We start from the raw sequence: 22,404 nt of genomic DNA, 5'->3' as shown, positions 1-22,404 counted from the left end.
AGCCATGGCCGCCGAGCCTGCGCGTCCAGAGCCTGTGCTCCGTGGCGGGAGAGGCCGCGGCGGTGAGAGGCCCGCGTACCGCAAAAACAAACAAACAAAAATGATGTTTTTAAATGTACTTTTAACTTCAGATAAACTGATTTGTAGTAGTGTATATGCCTTTATGTCTATCTTCTTTCACACAACTCAACATTTGTGATAGTAATTCATGTTCTTTTTTGTAGCATTACCTTGGTCATTTTCATTCTATTGTATGAATGTATCACAATTTATTCTACTGTAAGTATTCTAAAATTAATCCATTTTAGAATAAATGGCATTTGTTCGTCTGACTGATATGAATAGCATAACTCTAAATAGTCTTGTGCTTGTTTCTTGGAACACATATGCATATATTTCTATCTCCTAATTCTCAAAATTTGGTGTTATGCTATATCCCACACTCATGTTTCTGTAGAATTCAAAGATATATTCTTATGAAAGAAAGTTGGAAAGGAAGGACAGGCTGAGGTAACATAACAGAACCAGATGTACTGAATTAGTTGCCTGATTGCAGTCTCACAGATTTTTGGTTCAGTATCTAATGGGTTAAGCTGAGTTCCTTCACGTGTCACTGAAACAAATGAATAGAAGAAGTAAATGATCAGTGTCATCTTTATCGTTACTAATTCTTTGTTTAACCTTTGGTAATATGGGTGAGATGCAATGCCTTCCTGCTCTTATGCTTGGTTCAACCATTTTTATTGCATTATTTCTGTTCTTTTGTCTGGCTAAGTTTTTCCCATCACAGAGTATGCTGTTCCCTTTGCCCGAAATATGTTCGTATTGTAAAACATTGGTCGCATGACTAACTCCTTTTGTTATTGAGGTAAAGCTGACGTACAGTGTTAGTTGCAAGTGTATGACCTAATAGTTCAGTATTTGTATACACCGCTAAGTGATCACTATAATAAGTCTAGTTACCCTCTGTCACCTTACACAGTTACAAACAATTTTTTTTTCTTGTGATAAGAACTTCTAAGATTTACTATCTTAGATTCTTTTAAATATGGAACTCTTCCCTTCCTTCTCAGGATCATTTCATCTGAACTCGGAAATCTTCTTTGATAGTCCTACCGCCCCCAGTCACTCTCTATTACATTTACCCCTTATAATTGCTGTTAGTTAATTCATCTCTTCAATGGTTATCTTGTTTATAGTTTATTCTTTTTTCTGGTCCCTCCTTTCCCTGCCTTCCAGAAATATAAGCACCAGGAATCTCATTTCTTTTGTAGAACAAGTTAGCTACAGTATGTGGAACAATACCAGTTCATAATAGGTGCTCAATAAATGTCTAATGAATAAATGGAAGAAAGGAAGGTAGAGGTTTGGAAGGAGGCCAAGCAGTAAAGAGACTATTTGCATGTTTCAAAAATGCTGTAATTCTTCATGACAGGTGTAAAAGAGGAGATTTGTGGATTCAGATCTTATAAGGAGACTAAGCAATCAAAGATACCAAACCATTGAAGGTTAGAAAGAAGCAGGGAGCTCAGTGTTTCCACACAGTGAGGCAGACTGAAAGCAATAAGGGAAACCAAAAGCCCAGGACGGTGTGTGACTGTCATTCCAATGTTCTATATATCTCTTTGCCAAGCTATACATACATGAATTCCTAACAGTCTGACTAATGTTCATCTCAAAGAAAGAATCTGAGTCAAAGTGACCTCAGGGTTACTAGCCATGGAAACAGAGGAGGGAGAGTGTGGTCATTAGACGCTGTTGTCAAAGAACAAAGGAGGGACAAAAAATAGAAGTTTGGTGCTCTCCCACATTGATTTGGAGGAAATTGGCCAACATCCAATGTGAGCAAGGCAGTTGGGTAACCCTGGGAGAATGAGTCGTCTTGGCAGGCTCGCAGAAGTGCCTGCTTGTGTCGATCATCACTGTAATGACAGATACCAAGGGTCAATATTTACAAGGGTCCACTAGGATGAGTAGTAAGATGAGTCTAGGAGTGGTCCCCAGGAAATCACAGAGCAGTGAGGCTCATAGAAGAGATATAAATTCCAGGAGTTGACCAAACTGTTAGCTATAAAGGAAATGTATATTTAACACACGAAGAAAAGAGAGCCAAGTACTACTGTAGGCAGATCCAATAGGAATGTAATATAATACTTGTGGTTACAGACAGGGAAAATGTTTAAATATCTGTAGTGTCAAACTGCCATATATTAACCCTTTAGTCAAACACGGTTTCTACCCATTTAGGCTATTTTCCTTCCCTGCCAAAGATGGCAACTTTCATTTTACCATGTTAGTGAGTAAGGGAAATGACTCATTTTACAGACAACTTGGCAAGACTATAAGTAAGAAAAGGAGGGCATGAACTGTGTCCTGTAGGTAACAAAATGCTTTTCTAAAGTCATTGCTGGGGAAATAGTAAAACATTACAACCCAGGAAGTCCAGGTAAATTATATGAGAGAGTAGTCAGTAGATGTCACAGGGGAAAAATACAAGCATTTCTGAGAGGAAAAGTAAAAGGCTTTGATGTGATGTCTCTGACACCTAAGTGGAGCAGAGAATCTGAGGCAGAGATCCATGCCTCTCATTTGTGAGAGCTCAAATAGGGAGGGTTGTGCTGAGTAATTTTGCTTGGCAATGAACTTAATACCTCCCTCCTCTTCCCCTCCCCCCCAAAAAAGCAAAATTAAACTAGGTAGCAGAGGTAGATCATCTCCCTCCTAAAGCCGACTCAGCATTCCACAGCATTTATACATCAAATTCCAAGAACTAGGCTATAAAATGTGGAGTTCATTTTGCCACCTTGCAAAAGGAGCTTCAGCTTCTCATTTCTCTTACCTTGTGATGAGGAGGCCTTGAATGGGTCGTTCCTGAGGACCAAAGAGACCCAAAGAGTGATAATGGCATCCCAACCTTGATCTCTGTCTCCCCTAAGAACTGCCAAGCCCTGTGGGCCTTGAGGAATTTTCTGTTTCTCCCCCAATCTCTAGGAACAAAGGTGTGACTGACTCTTTCAACTGAGTGACTCTCAAGGATCTGTAGAGAATGAACTCTTTCATTAAAGTAGCACAGGAAATCCCAATGCTAAGAGGAGAAGCCAGTCTCAGTACAACCCTATGAAACATCTTATTTTCTAGTCTAGGGGTAAGGCAATGAAAATTCTCAGTTCCTGCCTCACTTAGAGGTAGTACAGGTCAGAACTTCCCTGGTGGTGCAGTGGTTAAGAATCCACCTACCCATGCAGGGGACATGGATTCGATCCCTGGTCCGGGAAGATCCCACGTGTCGCAGAGCAACTAAGCCCGTGCACCACAACTATGGAGCCTGTGCTCTAGAGCCCGTGAGCCACAACTACTGAGCCCACGTGCCACAACTGCTGAAGCCCACATACCTACAGCCCATGCTTCTCAACAAGAGAAGCCACTGCAATGAGGAGCCATGCACTGCAAGGCAGAGTAACTCCCACTCGCCCCAACTAGGGAAAGCCCGCCCGCAGCAACGAAGACCCAACACAGCCAAAAATAAATAAAATAAATTTCAAAAAATGTTAAGGGTGAAGGGTTTTTTCTTTTTTAAAAAAAAAAAGGTAGTAGAGGTCAGAGAATAATTGAATTTCAGAGCTGAAACGGATATTTCTGACTACCTACTGTAATCACCTCACCTTCCTGTTAAGGATATTACCAGGAAGGAGAAGTGACTTATACAGTTCATCCCATCATGGGTTTATGTAATGTCTATTTACATAGCACCAAACATACTTTTACCAGGCACTTCATTATTGGTTATACAGATAAAATATGACTAAGACTTGATTCTTGCCCTCAGGAACTTGCTATCAATTGGGCAGTTAAGATGAGTAAACCGAGAAAGGCATTGCCGTAGTACAAAAGAGGACAGTGTACACAGCGGTTAAGAGTACAGGCTGTGGGTTGAAGCTATCTGAGTTCAAACACAATACCACTGCTCACACGTTGGGTGGCCTTGGGCAACTGAGTTCACTTTACTATGCTTCAATTTCCTTTTCCATGAAACGTTGATAACATTAGCATTTATCTTATAGGGTTACTTGATGATTAAGTGAGAAAATGTATACTCAATGCTTAGTAAAATATTTAGTAGTAGTAATCGATCAATAAATGTATTATTATCAGTAGTAGGTGCAATAGAGTAGGAACATCATCATTATCATTAGATTCCAGGTGTGGTAGTTTAAAAAGAAAGCTTCCCAGCAGTGGGATTAATAGTCCATGATTATATTAAGGTTTAGGAAGAGTGTTCTGGCAAAAGGGGTTAAATTATTTTCTGGTTTCCTGGACTTTGACTTTGTGGAGCCTTCTGAATGTCAAGGTTTTGGCTAGAGCTGTAACTGAATTGCAAACATAACTCTCATGCTCGTGATGATCCTGGATTTATATGCCATGTGTTCCAGAAAATGGCAGTGAAGTTTATGAGGAAGAAACAGCTCTTTCTCTTTCATACAAAGGTGAAGTTTCAGTTGGAAGTGTGGCTTCCTAGGGTGTTTGTTCTTACCCCACTGACCCAAACAGAGTGAACTATATGACAACAGGGTGTATATCACAGTATGTCATAGAGATGTAAGTTGGTAACATTTTGTATCTTCCACTGTAGGCTGTAAGTATTCTGAGGTCTGGGATGTAGCAGTTATCTATTGCTGAGTAACAAACCACTCCAAAACTTAGTGACTGTTTTTAGTGACTGAAACAACAGTAGTTATGGAATTTGCATTTCGGGCAGGGCTCTGTGGGGATGACTTGTTCTGCTCCATGCTTGACTTGAGGCTGAGACCCACTTTCTGGATGGCTCACTCATGTGGCTGGCAAGGTGGTGATGGCTTTTGGTAGTGAACTCAATCAAAACTGGAGTACTCATTTCTTGCTGGCTGCTTATTTGGGTTTCCTTACAGCATGGCTACCACCTCAGAGCAGTCAGACTACTTACATAGTAACTTATTGCCACTCGTGAGTGTCACAGAAGTACCAGGCAGAGACTGTGTGGCTTTGTAAATCTAGCTTCAGGAGTCAAATAACGTTACTTCTGCCATAGTTGCAAGTGCATCCACATTCAGGGGGAAAGAACATAGGCCCTCATCCCTCTATGGTGGAAATGTCAAAGTTACATGATGAGAGGGACATGTGGGTATGACTCTGTTGAGAAACACAATCTGCCAAAAATGCCACTTCGGTTTTGCCCACCAGAGTGTCCAGAACAGTGGTGACACAACACGGGTACTTAATAAATATAGCTCTGAATGAATTATAGCACTGAATACATTGAGTGAATGAAAATAAATGAATAGATTACTATTGCTACCCCAGTTCCTGACCCTTTCTGAATGACACGGATATTAGTATCAAACTTGGCTCCTGGCTTGAAATTTTGCTCTTTAATCTGGGCACTTACTTATGTATGTCTGTAGTTGATGTTGGAGTCTTAAACTCCTTTGGGGAATAAGGAAATGATTACAAAGACAGAGCGGTAGTGCCTTTGAAGAAAAGTAATTTGAATAAGTGAGGCAGAATTTGGTTGTAAAGATTTATCAAGTCGTCAAAGAGAGGAAAATAGTTCTGAAGGAGGAAAATAATTGATGATGAACCAGTGTGGTTGCGATGAAGGAAACAGTATGATGACAAGAGATCGGGCAGCTTCTAGGGGAACAGCAGCCAAAAGAATCATCAGCAAAACTCTGTTTAATTAATGAACGGCAGCAGAAGAAGGTGCTCTAAAAAGATTAGAGATGGCACTTGAGGCTGTGCCTCCTGGGAAATATTGGATGACTGAAGTACTTCTGTGTGTGATGTGATTAAAATAATCAACTAGAATGTTGAACATTGAATCATGAATTTAAAAGATTTTGTCTGCCTGTGTAAAGCAAACATAAGACAGTCATTTTTGATTAATCTTGGCGAATAGGGAAGACCACCAATATAATGGTTGTTTCCAGAAGCCATAGTGGAAATGTCTTATTCTTTGTCCATAGCAACCTGATATATTATTGTCCATCAAGATTTTAACTCTGTGCCCTTATTATAAAATATATTTGGAGCTGACAGTTGCAACTTGAGCTGCGTAACTTAGGATAAAAGGTACAGATTGTAAATTTCTCCTCTGTATCATCCATGATTATTTTTATTTTTTTAATGAAAAGGAAAGAGTGTGTAATCTTGTTAGTAAGTGCAACTCCTCAAACTTCAGAACAGAAAAAAAAGTAGAATTTTGTTGATTATGTCACTCTTGATCATTTTGCCATTGTCAAGTGTTTCTTGGATTCTTCCAGAATGTTGACATTTACCCAACTTTGATTGAAGTTAAGGGAAAACTGTATTCCCTTTTTATTTGCTTTTTATCATCCTTTTCTAAAATTTTGTTATAGGAAAAGAGGCACACAGGGATTTAGCTATAAGGCTTCTGAGTGTTATGAATTAACAAGAGAGCAGTATTATTCCCATATCTCTGATTCCTACTGTCGTGGTGGGAATGACCAATAATTACGTTTTTTTTCTTATTTCACTGTACTACAATAAATGCATGTTGCAGCTGAACGGGTTTGACAGAAAACATACTTCAACTATGTGACTACATTTACAGTTATTTACATATTAATGGTATAGGATTTGGACATCATAATGTCATCACTGGCTTTATAGAATATTCTTTTAATTAAGTTTAGATTTGCTATGAGAGTTTGAAAATATAATTTGTGCCGAATTCTAAAGCTGAGTAGTCAAGGACATTATTTAAAAGTTCTCATAAACTTTAAATTATGCTTCAGTTGATGTTTCTTGCTAAGCAGAACATTAATTTGGTTTTGCTGTATATAAATATATCAAAATTAAGAAGTAAATATTTTCATCGGCTCTTTAGACACTCGGATTAAGGTATCTGAAGCAGGCTGGTCAGGAACCTTTGACCTAGTAGTGGAGTTTACAGATATGGCAAACCCCTACGGCAGATTAAAACATTGCATACAAAGACACCAGCTATGTCTTCAAAACACACCAAACGTCACTGCATAGTTTGTTAAGGTGATCATATAAGAGGGCGAAAAAATTCAGGTGGGGCTTTGGCTACAGAGTGAGACACTGCCGCCCCAAGCTACAGTACTTCCACTTCTTTGTTCTCACTAGCTCCTCACTTCCCACCAGCACCTTTCAGTAGAGTCCTAATCGCCACCTATAATTAGATTTTTATTTGTGCCTTAACATGCTTAACGTCCGCCTCCCTCAGACAGGGGATACCCTTGATGGAAAGACTATGGGTAATTTGTGTTTCCCTCTGAATTCCTGATACTTAGTATAGGACATCACATATAGTAGGCACTTCAGTTAATTTTTATTAAATGTTAAAAGATGCCATTTTGGGAAAGAGATTTCTCATTTAACCTTAATCAGAGCAGCACCAGGATTGGTCCCAGGCATAGACTTCAGAGCCTCAGTTTACATTCATATATATGTGAAATCATCAGCACTGCCTTCTCTCAGGCAACAGAGTCACATGCGTTTAATTCAGGATCTGTTTTCTTTTTTTTTTTTTTTTTAACATCTTTATTGGAGCATAATTGCTTTACAATGGTGTGTTAGTTTCTGCTTTACAACAAAATGAATCAGTTATATATATACATATGTTCCCATATCTCTTCCCTCTTGCATCTCCCTCCCTCCCACCCTCCCTGTCCCACCACTCCAGGCGGTCACAAAGCACCGAGCTGATCTCCCTGTGCTATGCGGCTGCTTCCCACTAGCTATCTACCTTACGTTTGGTAGTGTATATATGTCCATGCCCCTCTCTCAGTTTGTCACAGCTTACCCTTCCCCCTCCCCATATCCTCAAGTCCATTCTCTAGTAGGTCTGTGTCTTTATTCCTGTCTTACCCCTAGGTTCTTCATGACATTTTTTTTTTCTTAAATTCCATATATATGTGTTAGCATACAGTATTTGTCTCTCTCTTTCTGACTGACTTCACTCTGTATGACAGACTCTAGGTCTATCCACCTCATTACAAATAGCTCAATTTTGTTTCTTTTTATGGCTGAGTAATATTCCATTGTATATATGTGCCACATCTTCTTTGTCCATTCATCCGATGATGGACACTTAGGTTGTTTCCATCTCCGGGCTATTGTAAATAGAGCTGCAATGAACATTTTGGTATGTGACTCTTTTTGAATTATGGTTTTCTCAGGGTATATGCCCAGTAGTGGGATTGCTGGGTCATATGGTAGTTCTATTTGTAGTTTTTTAAGGAACCTCCATACTGTTCTCCACAGTGGCTGTATCAATTTACATTCCCACTAACAGTGCAAGAGGGTTCCCTTTTCTCCACACCCTCTCCAGCATTTATTGTTTCTAGATTTTTTGATGAAGGCCATTCTGACCGGTGTGAGATGATATCTCATTGTAGTTTTGATTTGCATTTCTCTAATGATTAGTGATGTTGAGCATTCTTTCATGTGTTTGTTGGCAGTCTGTATATCTTCTTTGGAGAAATGTCTATTTAGGTCTTCTGCCCATTTTTGGATTGGGTTGTTTGTTTTTTTGTTACTGAGCTGCATGAGCTGCTTATAAATTTTGGAGATGAATTCTTTGTCAGTTGCTTCATTTGCAAATGTTTTCTCCCATTCTGAGGGTTGTCTTTTGGTCTTGTTTATGGTTTCCTTTGCTGTGCAAAAGCTTTTAAGTTTCATTAGGTCCCATTTGGTTGTTTTTATTTCCATTTCTCTAGGAGGTGGGTCAAAAAGGATCTTGCTGTGATTTATGTCATGGAGTGTTCTGCCTATATTTTCCTCTAAGAGTTTTATAGTGTCTGGTCTTACATTTAGGTCTTTAATCCATTTTGAGTTTATTTTTGTGTATGGTGTTAAGGAGTGCTCTAATTTCATTCTTTTACGTGTAGCTGTTCAGTTTTCCCAGCAGCACTTATTGAAGAGGCTGTCTTTTCTCCATTGTATATTCTCACCTCCTTTATCAAAGATAAGGTGACCATATGTGGGTGGGTTTATCTCTGGGCTTTCTGTCCTGTTCCATTGATCTATATTCCTGTTTTTGTGCCAGTACCATACTGTCTTGATTACTGTAGCTTTGTAGTATAGTCTGAAGGAAAATATTTTTGTTGTTTTTCTCTTAGTGATTATGAGCCCTCTTAACTCAAATACACTTGAATTTATACTTTTTGATCGAAATTATCATTACTTTTGGATCACCCCAGGTAGAAGTTCCAATGATATTGTCCAAGTTAATTTATCTTATAGAAAATTTAGGATGGCTGCCCATTTCTGGTGTAGTGAATTTTCCAGTTCCTAACAGAATATCACCCACAGAGACTTGGCTGCTCCTTTCAACAAATGAAAGGGAACACACTAATTTCTTAGCTCATCCCAGGATACAAGACAGCACCATGAATCAAAGATCAGAGTTTTGCTTGATTCAGCCACCAAATGCCACTTTCTTCTCAGTGTCATCTAGCGATGACACTTGGATCTCTGCTCATCCTGACTCTAGCCAAGAGATAATTGCTTGGACTGAAGCCTAGGCATGCAGTACACATTGGCTTCCTGTTGGGAAGCACACTCAGAGAGAGAGTGTGTCAACCTTCGGTTCTTACGTAGCTTTTTCAAAGAATTCTTGACATCGATGATTCCTCCTTGCAATTTTTGGAATACTAAGACTATATAACAATTTATTAGGAGCCTCTTTAGCGACACCTAAAGACTGTGGGAAAGATGAAAAGAATGCACACAAAGGACAGGTGGACTTGCTGGGGCTCAGCGTGCTGTTTGCTCTGTTTGTATGTCATTTACTGCTGCTGGCAATTTTAAGAATATATTCTTCATTGGATATCTGAAATAAAATACGTTTGTCTCAACTTACCCTAATTCAGCCTTTGAAAAAGTTTATCTTACTTTGGAAAAATAGTTTAAGCAAAGCACTTGAGGGAAAACGGGTTAGAGAAAATGTCTCCAAAAACTCAATGTCTTCATTAGTAGAAGTTACAGCTACCCCACTCATCTTTTAGATACTGAAATCTGACCTAACAAAATGAAAAATAAATAATCTAATTAAATATCAGGGAACTCCAGTGGTTATTAAGTATAAATACAATTAATGAATACACAAGGACTTTCATAGTACATTATATTTTACAATTATTTATAATAGAAATAAAATAAAGATAATAAAAACCTTGGAAACTTTATTAATTGTAAGAGTTTATAGTGCTTGCAGTTACTGTGTTTTGTTTTGTTTTATTTTCCTCAGAAAACAGGTTGAAACCTCTAATTTATTTTATGAACTGCCAAATTTTGCAAAAGAGTCTAGGAACTCATCATGATTTGCCCCCTTCCAGAAATTCGTGTATTCCTCAGAAATCAATTCTACTTAAAACTTTCTGATTAATTCAATCATTTCTGAGTGTTCTGGGAAATAATTTATTTAATAATCTCTGCTTTGGAAAAGATATTTGGAAAAATGAAAAAAGAAAGAATCATTAATAGAGTATGAAATAGGTTTGTTAGTTGACTCCAAGGAGGGTGGGGATTAGACTGTGGACGCAGAGTTTATAAGAGAAGAGGAAGAAATATGGAAGCAGTCATTATAAATACAGGAGGAAATCACATCTGTTAGAACTCATGGCCTGTGGCTATTCTGGACCACAGTTAGGAAAATGGTAAAGTAGATCTAGGTGGTAGACCAGGCGTATGACCCAAAGTAAATCCGTTGAACTGTGTGTGCCTAGACTCTTGAGCCTCAAAACATTCTCGTTCCTATTGGAAAAAAAAAAAAAACACTATTATTTTCTGAAACCACACACACACACACACACTCTACAGTGCTCGTACACTGGGCATCTTTGCATTATTAGGAATTGATGGTAGGAAGAGCATCATAGCTCGACAGAGTGGAGAAGTGTTTGTGAGAAGTGTTTGTGATAGAAAGGATTTTCGTACTTTAGAAGGCAAGTGTGATCACAGAATTCTTAAATCATGGCAAAGAACTCATTTCTTTTTGCCCTGTCAGACATTTGGTATTTCAAAAATGAACAGCTCTTACATTTTTGCAGTTACAGCAAGGCCTTCTCATGACTGCCATGTCCTGGCTGCTGACCTTTGCTCCAGTGTCATCTGGTGTCACTTTCCACCTTGCTCGTCTCACTGCAGCTACTCTGTTCTTATTTTAGTTCTGTGCTCCGATCTCTTTTCCAACACCTAGCCTCACACTTTCCCCCAGAGGAAGGATCTTTCTCTTTCTTTCTTTCCCTTTCTTTCCTTCCTTTCCTTTCTTTAACCTGAATGCCTTCCTATCAGCCTTTCTGTCTTCCTTTCTCTTTTCTTTTTCTTTATTCTATCTCTCAGCTCCTTTTGTAATTAGTCCCTTCTCATGTTTCTGTCCTGCCTGACATGTTTCTTACTTGGAGATACTTTTCCTGTGCACCTCATCTAAGATGGGTTCCCCCGTCTTACCCTCAGCTGTTAACTGCCTCAATATCCCATTTTCACTTAAGAAGTAAGAATTTTTTATTCTGCACTTCTTTGATATTGATATTTACATCTATCAGAATAATTTAACTCTGGGACATGAATTCTTATGACTGTCTGAAAACATTCTGAGGGTGTATACCAAAGAGTTTCTGTTTTTCAAAACTGTTCATAAATCATTTTAATAAGTAAAACGAAGACTCTTAGAGCTACACATTTTCATTCATTCCAATTTCCATAGAATCAATCGAACAAATATTTTTTTCTCTGCAGAGAGATCAAGATGGTTTTCCTCCCAGATACTTTAGTTTTCTATTCTTAGATTTGTATGTATATATCTTTGAGTGTGTATGTGTGTGTGTATATATATATACATATATATATATGTAAAAACTGTATTTGCTCCCACTCAAATGTGGAAAGAATAAAATATGATGCTTTATTCCTCCATAAGTGTACTTCAGAAAAACTTAAACTTCCTAAGGGAATGTAATTCATTATGAGGTGAATACTCAGTGAAGTCATAGTTCACACTTACTATCAAGGTTATTCATCCCATCTCAAAGGGTGTTCCATCGTTTCCTTCCCAATGCAGGCCCGCTCTAGGTGCACGGGGATACCTACCTGTGCCCAGAGATTTGACAAAGGGGCCTATGGTCTGCATGTTCTTCTCTTCCTGACTTATAATAAATTCTAGATTACCATAAGTGATCTTAACTAGACTCTGAGTCATGGTTTCACATCTTGCTCTACCTGCTGCTGAAGTAGCTTAAAGCTGGTATAACTCATGGTCTTTTCAGAGTACAGTGGTTCCCTTTCTGCAGTAACTTGGCTCCATCTTGATTTTCTTTGCTTCAGATGCTCTGAGAGCATCTGAAATGCCTCCTTTCCAGGTCCTGGCATAGACTCTTCATGTCAAGGCATCCATCCCATGGCTACCTATTCCCTTACCATGGTGGTCTCAGCCTCCCCAGGAAGTTTAGCTCTCAATCCTCAGCAATTCCACTGGGGGTGTACCAGGCCTTCTAGATCCCTCTCCAATCCTGTGCAGACCTGACAGTATCTCATGTCTACTCTCTTCTTAAACATATCAAGCCACTCTCTTTCCTTAGCTATAAACAACAGCTAGCAAATCCTTTTCAGAGGGAAGAACTTTCAGGGTACTTAGCAAGTGAAGAGGCATCACCATGCAATTTAAAAAGCAGACCTTCAAAGCAAAATAATTTTCTAGGTACCTCTCTTGCAAGAAGAGGTTTTTTTAAAAGTTATATATAAATGACTGTGAGACCACTAACTAAAATACACATCTAATTAATATATATTTTTTAATCCAACACTGCCTTCTACCTTGTTAGGTACAAGATCCCTTGGAATTTTGAGATTCTGATATTGTTGTTGACATAGGGTATTAGATAAGTTTTTTCTAATAGGAAAAAAAATAAGTCAGCATTGAGACTTGAAGCTGAATCGTGACTGTGTTATTCTGTGCTGAACTTGCTCTATTTTTACCTGAGGTAACAAACTTCATGGCCAAGCCTTCATGGTAGAATGGGCACAAAGAAAGAAATTGGCTTACCAGTAAGAAGAGGTACTAGGAAAGTGTTTTAAATTTTGACATCTGGTATCATATATTATGTTTAGTTTGGACAGAGTAGTCTTTTTTTATTCACTATGACTGGCCTCACCGGTCAATTAATGACAGAAATAATTTAAAGAGGGGAGTCATTTAAAAATGTTTGATATAGATGTACTATTTTAACTGTCATTCACTTTACAATAATTTGAAGCAGGGCTACATTTACTGTTATTTGGTTTTTGTTTTTGTTTTATTTTGTATCTTAACATGAATTTACTTATCTTGTATAAACTGTATTTATAATGCATTGTCTTTTATTTCCATGTTGTTTGTCTTTTTTAAGTGAAATGAGAACGTAAATGTATTTGTAAAATGATCCAAGACCATAATCCTCATAGATTTTATATTCCTCTGCCTAATTTTTTAAATTTATGTTTTTCTATACATAATTCAAGACTTTGTTTGTAACCTGCTTAAGTATTTTGAAACCATTAAGCACAGACTTCAAAAGAACTGCTCTTTCCATGCTCATATTCCATTAGGTTATATAAATAACAAAGAAGTAATAAAAAGGACACCTGGGGGAAACAAATTGAGAAAAAGCACAAATTATTCTTGATAAACATGCAGCTTATGTGGTGGTGGCAGAAATGGGAGAGTATTAGACCATAATTTAGTATCCTGGTGCAGTCCTTGGTTGATGAACATAAGTTTTAAGTCTTGCAAAGAAAATTGGTATTCTTAGTTAACCCAATAGGTTAGTTAAATTGAGACCAGTTAAAAGGGCTTCTCCCATGTTTACACACATTTTATATAATCATATCAATCATGCATGTATTTTGTATTTCTTTGCTTTTGTCTTTTAGCTTGGTTGAATTCAGTAGCCTTCTGGAGCCCCTTCTCCTGGACACCTACTCAACTATGTGTTGGGAAGACCAAGGCGAATAAGGACTGGACTCTGAATGCAGTGAGGGTCTAAAAGGGAGATAACAAACACTCATCCATGCTTTATGTAGTAAATCCCACCAAGCACAAAAACTAAAAGTACATCGTTTCACATATTAAAAATAGGCCCCTATGTCACTTATTCTTATGCCAGTTTTTCTTCAGTATTTTATGTAAAATTTTACTTGATAATTTAGATCAAGTTTTAAAGATGTAAAAATATCTGGATAAAAGTATGTGCCCTTATCACTAATTGTCAGTCTACATCAGCTACTATTTATTTTAAAGTACTTCATTCCAGTGTGAGGAGGGTTACATTTAAATATTTCTCAGTCTCCTGAGATTTCTGATTCATATATGTAGCTCTGAAATACTGTGAGCAGGGTGCCATTCAATGCTTTTATGGAGTTTTTTTTTTTTTTTTTTTGCTGCTCGTGAACTGCTATGTGCCAGATGCCCCATTCATAACATCTCTTAACTCTGATAATGAGTAGATGTCATTATTTTGCCTTCCAGCACTTCTGATCAATATCAGGCTAATATTATTTTCTCTCTGATTTTCCTTTATATTTTCAAAATTTATAGCAAACACAAAATGAAGTAATTATTTAATGTTTAACACAGTACAGTTTTTTTTTTGACTGCCCTCTAAGCCCTTGCAACTAGGATCGACTTTATTACAAGTTTAAAAAATTATGAAAATATTTTAGCATAAATATTTATTTAGTGGTACCCTTAACAGTGAATTTATGAGTTTTTTAGGCCACTTTTCAAACTCATTTTAGTTTCAATTAAGATTTGGTGGAATATTTCTTAAACTCATATAAGAAAATATAAGACCTAAAAAGGAAATGTAAGTCACATTCTTTAGAATTATCTTTCTGTTTATACCCAGTATTTCTTAGTTATCGGAATAAAATTGTGAGCCCAGTGCCTGACACATATTTGGCACTCAGAAAAGTGTATTAAATGAATGCATTCAAACTGAAATAACGTAACTGCTTAGTTAAGGCTTCTCTTGTTTTAGGTGTTTTTTTACAAGATTCTTTTCATTTTAAAAGAGATAATAGAGACTTTAGAAACTGAAAGGTAATGTTAATAGGAATCATAGCAATTATCTCGTCTATCTTCTCCAATTTTCAGATGGAGCTGACAAAGAAATTAAGTGATTTAACCAATGGCAAGTTAAATAGACTTCAAACTTTCAGATGTATTATTAAGCCATGTAGTTAATTTGGTTCAAAGTTTTGATTTAACCAACATGTATTAAGTATGTGTAATGATGAAGGCACTCTAATGAGCGCCAAGCTTAAAAAAAAAAAGAAACACGAAATTCCTACCCAAAGTTTGTAAACTACGGACTAGTATTTGGGAACCACTGAAATTTGATTCTTAGGCTCAGGACTGGAGTCTGGGCGGGCGATACTGATTTGAGAGTCATTAGTATACACTTGTAATTGAACGGATGCAGTGAATGAGATCACACAAGAAGAGGAAATAAAACGAAAGAAAGAGTAGAACTAGTGGATTCCTGGTGAAGACGTATTTATAAGATGATACAAAGAGAATCAAGGGGGAAAAGAGACATATAAAAGGAGTGAGAATCAGATGATAAATAGTTCCTTGAAAATCAAGGGACAAAGAGAACCAGGTAGTAAATGATGGGAGGTTTCTTGTACCTTGCAGAAAACTCAATTATGATGAAGACTTAAAAGACACTATTAAAATCAGACATTCAGCATCACTGGGGATTCTTGCAAAAGTGCTTTGCTACAAAGGGAGTAACATATGAGCCACAATGAAGATTGCAAATTCTTGGAAAGAAGGAAAGAGGAGGAAAGAAATAATACAAATAAAAGACCAGCATTTTCCAGAATGAGTTCTGCTATCTTCACAGGTTTTAGTAGCTATTACTTGAAAAATATAAAGGAGAGCGTTGGGGTAGAGAGTTCACTTGTGAGATATCTTGAGGAAACAATTTAAAAAGTTAATTTTGCTGCAGGACTTCAGAAAATTTATTTGGCAAATGGGAATGGAGAATATCCAAAAGAGGGTATATTTGGTCATCTATTTTCTTTAAAAAAAAAAAACAGTTTTTGGGATTACTATTCTATATTAGTCACTTGGGAAATTTTGCTTTGGAATAAAAAGAAAAAGCCAAGATATTTAACACTAATAGAAAAAGAAAGAAGAGAAAGAAACAACAGGAATTCAAAAAAAATTCTCCAGCTTTATTAAGATATAATTGACATATAACATTGTGTAAGTTTAAGGTATACAATATGTTGATATGATACATTTATATATTGCAAAATGATCACTACCATAGTACTAGCTGACACCTCCATCATGTCACGTAACTACCATTTCTTTTTTGTGGTGAGAACATTTAAGGTCTACTCTTAGCAACTTTCAAGTATATTAAACAGTTTTATTAGCTAAAATCACCGTAACGTAATTAGACCCAGAGAACTTATTCATCTTAAAACTGGAAGTTTGTACTCTTTGGCTGACATCTCCTGATTACCCCCAACCCCCTGCCTCTAGTAACCACCATTCTAGTCTCTGTTTCTATGAATTTGACTTCTTAAAAATTCCACATATAAGTGATATCCTACAGTATTTGTCTTTCTCCAACTTACTTCAGTTAGCATCGCGCCCTCAAAGTCCACCCATGTGATAGGTTGAAAGAAACCTTGTTTGTGTTGAGGTGTGAATCCCTTCTACTCCAGGATAAGTTTGATTAGATTTGAAAGCCCAAATATTGGAATTTCAATATGTTTAAAGGTTCAGTGCAAATAAAGACCTTCTGAAGTCAAGTGTACACTCAGATAGTGACAGAGCCATGCAACAGAATTTCTATTCATTTGTGTTTTCTTCACAAAGACATCCAGGAAAGATGCATCAAAGGGGAAACCTAGCAGAAAATCTTAAACCAAAATAATTGGTAAGGCTGATTAAGAGAGGAGAAAGCACGAAGCAAAGAAACTTAGTAAGTACTTTTTTCCAGCTTTATTTCGATATAAATGATATATAACATTGGGTATATTTAAGGTGTACAACATGTTGATTTGATACACGTATATATTGCAAAGTAATTACTACCATAACATTAGCTAATACCTGAATCATGTAGCATAATTTCCATTTATATTTTGTGGTGAGAATATTTAAGGTATACTCTCTTAGCAACTTTCAAGTGTATAATACAGTATTATTAACGTAAATTACTATACTGTACATTAGATTCCCCAGAACTTATTTATCTTATAACTAGAAGTTTATAACCTTTGACCAACATATCACTTCTCTGCCACCTCCCAGCTCCTGGTAACCACCCTTTTTTTCTCTGTTTCTACAAGTTTTATGAATTTTGGGTTTTGTTTGTTTGGTTTTTTTAGATTCCATGTGTAAATGAGATCATACAATATTTGTCTTTCAGTGTCAGGCTTATTTCATTTAGCATAGAGCCCTCAAGCTCTATCCATGTTGTCACAAATGGCAAGGTGTCTTTCTCATGGCTGAATAATATGTACATATGTATATACACCCCCCACCTCATCTTTATTCATTCATCTGCTGAGGAACACTTAGGTTGTTTCCATATCTTGGTTATTGTGAATAATGCTGCAATGAACCTGAGAGTGCAGATATCTCTCCCAAGATCCTGTTCTCATTTCCTTTGTATATATACCCAGAAATGGGATTGCTGGATCATGTAGTAGTTTTATTTTTAATGTTTTGAGGAACCCTCTTAGTTTTCCATAGTGGCTGCACCAAGTTACATTCTCACCAATGGTGCAGGAGAGTTCCTTTTCTCTACATCTTCGCCAACACTTGTTGTTTCTCGTCTTTCTGATAATAGTCATTTTGACAGGTATGAGATGGTATCTCATTGTGGTTTTGCATTTTTCCGGTGATTACTGATGTTGAGGACTTTTTCATGTACCTGTTTGACTGTCTTCTTTGAAAAAAATAAAGAAGATTGAAATCATATCAAAAGCCTTTTCGTACCACAGTTGCATAAAACTAAAAGTTTTCCTAGTTTCCTAGTTTCTCCTAGTTTACCAGGAGAAAACTGAAAAATTAACCAATATGTGGAGATTAAACAGCATGCTACTGAACAACCAGTGGGTCAAGGAAGAAATCAAAAGAGAAATCAAAACCATTTCTTGAGACAAATAAAAATGAAAATACAATATACCAAAACTTATGGAATGCATCTAAAGCAGTTCTAAGAGGGAAGTTTTTAGTGATAAATACCTACATGAAGAAAAAAGAAAGATCTCAAATCAACAACCTAATTTTACAACTCAAAGAACTAGAAAAAGAAGAACAAACTATGACCAAAGTTAGTGGGAGGAAAGAAATAAAGATCAGTGCAGAAATGAATGAATGAGAGACTAAAAAGAAAATAGAAAAGATCCCTGAAACTTGAGTTTTTTTGAAAAGATAAACAAAACACACAGACCTTTAGCTAGACTTATCAAGAAAATAAAAGAGGATTCAAATACACAAAATTATAAATGAAAGAGGGTACATTACACCTAGATACCACACAAATGGAAAGGAATATGGGAAACTACTATGAACAATTATGCACCAACAAATGGACAAACTAGAAGAGATGAACACATTCTTAGTAAGTACTTCTACTGGTCTTACATTCCTGCTCATTTTCTGGCATTCCAAAATCTTATTTGAAATTTTGGACATAAACATTCTTAGAAGAATCCACTGGTTAACAAAGAACATTTTGTTTCATACTTAAAATTTTCTTTTCAATTCATAACTGGTTTTCTGTATGTGAGACATATTGTTTTCTTATATCAAGTGAATGCTGTCGGGAGTGATCTTCCATCACTTGTTCCTGTTTCTGGAACATGGCTTGCTCTGTGGCTTGGCATTTTGGAGCTGTCCCTTTTAGACAAGTCTTGAATAAACCATCTTCTCACATAATTTGGCAGAAGCAAAATGGCATCCTCATGTAAAATGTCACCTGCTCTAGACTGGCATTATTCTTGAGATTATAAGTATTCGAATAATGCTCTAAGATTCCTCTCTGTTTATCTCAGAAATATTACTCCCTGATGGTTTCTAAGAGGATAGATTTGGTTATTTTATTAGGTCAAACTTTAATCCTTGATAGAGAGCAAAATATTTTAAAAACGGAGCCTAGGACAGATAAAGTTTGATTTAGTAATTAAACATGAGAGCTGGAAAGGAAAATAGAGTTCATTGAATTCAGTGATTAGTGAGATGACTCTAGAAGAATTTCTGTTTCAGTACCATTGTGGAGAAAGAAGGTAAGCTAAATTAGGGTTTTTGGTTCCTTGGTTTTCTCCCCTCATAGCATTTCTTTGGGTTTCTTTTTACATTGTGTTTTTCTTTAGTAGATTAACATTTTATTTTAAAACAATAATTTAATATAAATATTTCATATTGAAAAGTTGGAAAATTAGTTTTTAAGGGATTAAATGATTTTCCCAAGTCATAACTCTACTAAAAGATACAATGGGAACTAGGAACATGGTTTCTTGTGTTTTAGTGCTTTTTGATTTTTATTTCATGTTTTTGTTCTATTAAAGATCTAAGAACCCAATTGGAATTCCATAATAGGACATGATGGCTTAAAAAAAAAATAGAAAGAATGAAAGAAAAGCGTTATAAAGAGAATTAAAATCATCAATAATTATTCTTGCCTACTGCATTTTTCCTTCAAATAATTATTTCTTCACCTGTTTATATTCTTCATACTGTATGTGATAAAGAATTTAAATAATAAAATAAAAATTTCCCCAAAATGTATTCATCTCGATCAGGGTTTCTCAACCTCAGCACTAAAATTTTGGAGTGACACATTTTTTTGTTGTTTGCTGTCCTATGCATTGTATAATGTTTAGCAGCATCCTTGGCCTCAACCCACCAGATACATGGAGATATGACAGTCTTTTACTCAGTCATGATAATCAGAAATGTCTCAGAGAATGCCAGATATCCACCAGAGACAATACTACCCCTGGTTGAGAACGATTGATCTAAATAATGTACAGTCTAGATCCAAACTGAGACACCAAACTGAAGATAATCTTACCATATGTTAGCTATTGTGAGTAGACATTTGTTCCAAGATTTTAAGCAGTCCATTGTGATATTTTAGAAATTCTAAGGAAAACAGTCGTGGCTGTAAGAAGTGAGGCAGGTGTGGGAGTCAAGCCTTAATGCAAGCAGGTGAAGTGGGCTGCATGAGTGTTGACTATGTGCTTGGTGGGTGTGGAGAGTCCACAAAAATATTTAATATTCTAATTTAATTGAACTCAGTTCTTGTTAACTTTTTGTATTATGTGGCCCTACATGTAATAGGCAAAAAGAGTTAAATATTTGTCTTTGATGGCTGGACAAGGCAGTCAGACTCTAGAGTAGAGTATGGTGATGGTGATGGGGATTTTAAGCTTGCCACTTTGATGTCCAGATGTGTCTTAGAATGAAAGACGGAAAAAGTCATGAAGAAAGGGCTATCTTGAGGACTAGCTTTCCCTAGTTACAATAAAAGGGAATTATTTTTTGTTTTTTTGTTGTTTTTTTTTACTTTGTATTAGTGAACAGCTATTAATCCCAGTGTGGAATTGTTCCTCTATCACCCACATAGTTCTCTTGAGTCTCTCAGCCACAGTGTCTGATCACTTCCTGGTGTAAAGCATGACTCAGCTTTGCCCAACTAGATTACTTTCATGCTATTTTCTGTACTTGTTCTATGGTCATTGGCATAGAGGTAACTATTACTTTAGCATTTTGACCTGTAATGATTTTATAAAGTAGCTGGGACAGTGATTATCTTACCTGTCAATGCAAAGAGCCTAGCCACAACAGGAGAGAACTAAGCCACCAAGCAAAAAGATACAAAGGCAAACAGACCCTGAACGATAAAGCACCTCAAGACTTCTTTAATCACCTGGATCCAGCTATATCTGAAGCTCAGGTTGCCCCTTGGACATCCAGCTACATGAGTCAACAAAGTAACCTTTTTTTTTTTTTTTTTTGCTTCATCTAGTTTGTGTTAGGTTTCCATCACTTACAATTGAAAGAGGTCTGCTGAGTATGGAGAATATTCCCATTGAGCAAATGTGAGCAAGGAATTGCAAATGCATAGAAATAAAATGACAGCTATACAGATGAAAGACTAACACGAAACAAGAAAAGCCCCTTGAACTTTAATGCAGGAATAATGAACAAATAAAGAGTATGTGTGAGCTATCTCACAAAAACCTGTTCTTCAAGGAGAAGCAAGGCATCAGAGAAAAATGACCTCATAACAGATTGAAATAGAGACGATAATGGAGGAGGAAAACGTCCAGAATCAAACCAGAGAGTGTGCCCTTCTATTCACATACTGTTTGCAAATTCTAATGATGGAGGACCAGTAATTGAGTTCACCTGTGTAAGAACTGTATAATTCATTTATTCAGCCAACATTTACAAATTATCAACCAAGAGGGAAGGATTCCAAGTTGTTAAACACCAAGTCTCTGAACTTCAGTCTTTATCCAAGATGTAAGTCCAGGGAGGGGAAAAAAAATTCAAGAAACCATGAATAGTATAAAAGCTATTGTAGGCAAGTGCAGAGTGAGACAGACAATTCACTCTATTACTTATGGCTTCTTCAATTGTAAGTGACAGAAAAAGGAATTCAAACTAGCTTAAGTAGGAAAAAAAATTTGCATGAGGTTGCATTCAGGTTTGAACTCCTGAGTCCATGCACAGCTGGTCTCCTGGTTTGAACTCCTGAGTGCATGCACAGCTGGACTCAGGAGTTCAAACCATGGCACCTGAATTCTATCTCCTTCTCTACCTCTTAATTTTGTTTGCTTCTGAGTTGTCTTTCCACATTGTTGCAAAGAAGACAATTAGCAGATCTGGGTTAATGTCATTAGAGGTCATGACTCCAAAGGTAAAGTTACCTCTTTTCCTCACATGACATTTATTGACTCTGCTTTAGTCTTAGGCCCATTTCTGGAGCAATCTCTGTATCTAAGAGGATGTGCCTCAGCCTTGTCCATGTACCACTTCTGCAGCTGGGTGCTGGGACCATGATACTGACAGACCCACCAAGATAAGGTGAAGTGAGAGTTACTGAAAGGAAAAGAAGCTATGTAGTCAGTATCATTTATGATGATGATGGTTATGATGATAACCTTCATCATCATTATTCTAGACGACATTCAGTCTCCTAACACATCCTGGGTGGGACCTAGAAGTTGTCATGTCACATCTGAGCTAACTATTAAAGAGTAAGTATTTGTATGACTACTGTTGGTTAGGGTGAAAAACAAGAGGATACATTAGTGTAGAGGATTCAGTGTAATTATGCAGGCATGCTTTAGCAAAATTCGCTA

The 22,404-nt window shown here is 36.8% G+C and overlaps 1 long non-coding RNA gene across 3 annotated transcripts in view; it reads left to right on the top strand.

Annotated features, from left to right (window-relative positions):
- Positions 1 to 20,968, top strand: part of LOC149749910 (uncharacterized) — an 81,494-nt gene extending 60,526 nt beyond the window's left edge. For all 3 annotated transcript variants that reach the window (XR_016392551.1, XR_016392553.1, XR_016392552.1), the window contains one exon: positions 13,933 to 20,968. This is a non-coding gene — a long non-coding RNA (uncharacterized LOC149749910). The remainder of the gene's footprint in view (positions 1 to 13,932) is intronic.
- Positions 20,969 to 22,404: the final 1,436 nt, after the last annotated feature.

The sequence above is a fragment of the Delphinapterus leucas genome, chromosome 3 (genome assembly GCF_059928025.1).
Source record: "Delphinapterus leucas isolate spDelLeu-1000000601 "Yukka" chromosome 3, BTC_Dleu_Yukka2, whole genome shotgun sequence".
Classification (NCBI taxonomy): domain Eukaryota; kingdom Metazoa; phylum Chordata; class Mammalia; order Artiodactyla; family Monodontidae; genus Delphinapterus; species Delphinapterus leucas.
The sequence above is the reverse complement of the archived record's forward strand: the minus strand, read 5'-3'. Positions and strand labels throughout refer to the sequence as shown.